This window comes from Peromyscus californicus, unplaced genomic scaffold (genome assembly GCF_007827085.1).
Source record: "Peromyscus californicus insignis strain IS unplaced genomic scaffold, ASM782708v3 Scaffold_7__1_contigs__length_154581171, whole genome shotgun sequence".
In the NCBI taxonomy this organism is placed as follows: Eukaryota; Metazoa; Chordata; class Mammalia; order Rodentia; family Cricetidae; genus Peromyscus; species Peromyscus californicus.
Window position 1 is genome coordinate 104,274,368 of NW_026294595.1, and position 3,833 is coordinate 104,278,200.

The following is a 3,833-nucleotide window of genomic DNA, read 5'->3' on the forward strand; positions in this document are numbered from 1 at the left end:
TTCCCTGATCCTGGTCTTCACAGCCCTCTAGAGCAGTGGTTCTCAACCTTCCTAATGCTGCAACCCTTTAGTAATACAGTTCCTCATGTTGCGGTGACCCCAACCATATAAAATTATTTTCATTGGTACTTCATAACCGTAATTTTGCTACTGTTAAGAATCATAATGTAAATATCTGATATGTAACCCCCAAAGGGGTCTTGACCCACAGGTTGAGAACTGCTGCTCTAGACCCATAAACCAAGCCAGTCAACTTTCCCTCTGGCTGTGCTGGAGACCACACCCAGGGTCACTAAGCTCTATCTACACCCTAGTTTCTTCAGACTAGCCTTCACTGTGGAGCCTCAAACTCTCATTCCTCCTGCCTCCACTCCGGATTGCTGGGATTACAGCTGCCACCACAATGGCTCTAAACAAACTTCCCTGTTTGTGAATCACCCAGTCTGCAGTACTCTGGACGGCAGCACAAAACGGACTAAGCTCAAGGCGGGAACAACTCACACAATAAGCCTCTGCTTGTGGGTCCACAACATGTCCTCTCTCCCGTGGCAAAAAAACGTGAGGTTTTTGGCTCTTTCTAAATTTCTTCACTTGTAATCCAGACCACACCATGTCCCTGGGGGCTGAGGAAGCTGCTCTGTTTCCCAGGAAACCACTCTGAGTCTTGAAGACTTATTAAGCACTCCACAAACTTGAGGGAGTGTTTTCATACTGATGCAGCCAGAGCTAGATCCCTAGGGAGGTAGTGAGCTCTCCGTCCCTGCAGGTGTACAAGCTGAAGCCAAGCAAAGAATTCGAAGAGAATTGCTGCAAGAGAGATTCCAACATCAGAAAAGATGAGCTGACTCCCCTCCCCCTCCAAACAAACAAACAGCAGTAGTTCAGAGCCAAGTGAACTGTTTTCAGATTCCCCGATCTGCGGAGCTGCCGTGGGTAAGTTACTCAATTGCTCGTTACTCAATTTTAAACTATTAATAGTGCTTTCCTCACTGCATTACTGGAAGATTACATCATAAATTAATACGTGTGAAACATTTTAGCAAAATGCCTGACACATGGTAAATCTATACCCACTAGTTACTGCTGTCAGACTTTGCATTTTTAACTTCGGAGTTAAAATGTTGTGTTGAAAACTTCAGTCGACACTGTGTAAGAGATAGTCAAAGGCCTGCTGCCCTGCCTGGTGGCGTAGGGCTGGAATTCCCGGAACCCCATCCCCTCTGGTCCCTGCCTATGACACCACAGTTGATATGAGGACACCTGCATTTCAGGAAGCAGGCCGAAGTGTCAGGAGAGAATGAATGTAAGGAGAAAGGAGAAAGTGTCCGGAGAGAAAGAACACAGGGAGAAGGGGCCAGGAACCAGATACAGTAATTGAGGTGTCTGAGCACAGAGGGCCTTCAGCCCATGAGGGAGAGGCCGAGACCGGCCATTGGAAGAGAGTCTCCAACTTTGCCACAACCTCCCTCCTCCCAGCTCAGGTTGGCTGTGCTCCACAGCAGGACTCAGGACAGAGTCGGGGGAGTGAGTACATCTGAGGCCTGTCGGGACACTGCTGGGACCAGACTGGTACCCTACAAAGGGAGTACCTGGCTGCAAAGGGGGTTTGTCTGAAGTCACCATCAGGTCATTGGGCCATGCCTTAGGAGTCTAGGCCTTGTTTCTACCCACAGGAAAACGGCACAGTGGTAACTACAGTCACAATAATAACAATAGTGAAGTGATCTTTCTCTTTAATCTCCCCATGGGAGTCATAGTCACAACAGTGATAACAATAGTGATTGTGTTGACTTTTCTTTGATGACCAAGAAAGGTCAGACATGACTCAACATTCGTTCCGGGACCATTTTTTTTTTCATCGTGGTAAATCCCTCCATTGGGGAACAACATGCTCCGTTTTCCAGGGGAGCAAGTGCAGGCACAGAGAGGAGTCAGGGGCTGTCTGAGACACACAGCTGGCGCTCGGCAGAGTGGGACTAGATCCTGTAGCCTAGCTACACTGCCCGTGTCATGTACATATGTTATTAGAGGTAAGTAGGCTTTCTTTACGGAAGTGCAAATTATCAGTGTTCGTAGACAAAGGGGGTTTCCGAGTTCAGGGAGCTACCATGTGTGCACAGCTGCCTTCCGGATAGCTAATAGCTCCTCTCATTGTGGCTCCAGAGAAGCCAAGTGTTCATTTTCTCCTTTCACCAGGAGTGGTACATGACCCCGATGGAACCAAGATTTGTGTATGTTCAGGTGCTACTGTGCATTACAAAGCTCTTACAGCAATGGTTATTGCTTTTCCCTCTTGCCTGCACAGAAAAGGGGTGCATTTCCTGAAACCCAAAAGCCATTTTATAATCACAAAGCACCAAGAATGAGAATAACAAGGTACCTGTTAGAGGTAGGAAAAACGGCAAACAGAGCCTCAGTCCCCAGTGACTAACTTAGGCTTCCTTTACTTACAGGGCAAATGGATTATAGCCAATAGTAATATAGTAATAGTTGATATTACTTATAGACTTATAGCTGCATTATATACATTCCTAAATTTCCCAAGAGTGGGGCCTAAATAGGACCTAAGAACTTCTTGAGCCCAGAAACACTATCACACTGTCACATAGGTGTGTAATCGCCTCTCCTCTCCAAATGTACCAGCTTCAGGACTTGGCTTGGCCCAGGCTCAGAAAAGGCACCTATGCTGTTTGTTCTTCAGGCCACACTGTGGCCAGCCACCAGAGCAGTCTACATGAACAAACTCAAGGATCTTGAAGAATGAAGTATGGATCTTGCCCTAAACCCCGCTGCTGAGAAATGTCCAAGGTCCCGAGAATCCATCCTACCGACTTCGAGCAAACATCCGGCTTAGCCTACAGTTCCCATCTAGACAAGCACTGAGGGACATGATGCCACATTCCCAGTGCTGACAGGTGAATGAAGCCAGCAGTGTGGGGAGCAGGTGAAGTGCTAAGTGGACGTGTGTTGTTGACAGGAGCACAGCCATGTCAAGGACCCCAAAGCCTCAGACCCAGGGGAATGGCACAGCCTTCCTGAGGTCAGGCTCAGGAAATGGTAAAGTCTTCCCTTGGTCTGTGTGCAGACGTTGTCAGTGTGTGTGAAATGTCAACAGCAGCTTCCTCTCCCTGGATGTTTACAGCCTGAGACTGGTCCCCTATAGAGACCTCCTACCAAGATTAACTAAATCTGCCTTTTCTTTCCTCTGTGTACAATAAGCCCACTTCCTTGTTCAGCTGTATAAATAAATGCACTACGTTTCTGGGCTGCTGCTTGTGCATCTCTGTGGGAGCATAGGCCCACCTGGTCCTGCTTTTTCTGTAGATGTGTGTCTGTCCCTTCTTTACATCCCCCCCAAACACACCCCAGTCAGGTCAATTCCTAAAGCCATGCAGATCTCAGCACAGCAGAGTTCCTATTACCAGAGTTCATAGACTAGAGCAAAGCAGTCAGCAAGGCAGGGACCAAGAGATCCTCTTGACAGTGTCCTTGCCTTGCCAAGACATTTTGAGTTCGCATTACTGGTCCAAATCTCCTGCTCAAAATGGAGCCCAAGTTGCCATTGCTCAGAAGAGATGAGGAATGGGAAGGAGCTAAGAACAGACCCTAAAGGTCACCCTTCGTCCAGAAGACAACTTGACTTGTGCCTGGTTTATCTGGAAGCACTACCTCTCCAATCGTGCCTCTGTTCACTGGAACAGCCTCAGAGGCCCCTCAATCAGGAGACCCGTTGCTCTCAGCACTACCAAATTCGCTGCCAGAAACAACAGCCCCTCCCCCAAACCAGAGTCAAGCTGGGACACTGTGTTGTCAGCTCCACAGTACCCTCTGCA

The 3,833-nt window shown here is 48.1% G+C and overlaps 1 long non-coding RNA gene across 1 annotated transcript; it reads left to right on the forward strand.

Annotated features, from left to right (window-relative positions):
• The first annotated feature begins 288 nt into the window (after positions 1–288).
• On the forward strand, positions 289–3,265 carry LOC128102467 (uncharacterized). The gene is made up of 2 exons (XR_008215420.1): positions 289–2,389; positions 2,644–3,265. It is a non-coding gene; the product is annotated as an uncharacterized LOC128102467 (long non-coding RNA).
• The last annotated feature ends 568 nt before the right edge of the window (positions 3,266–3,833 follow it).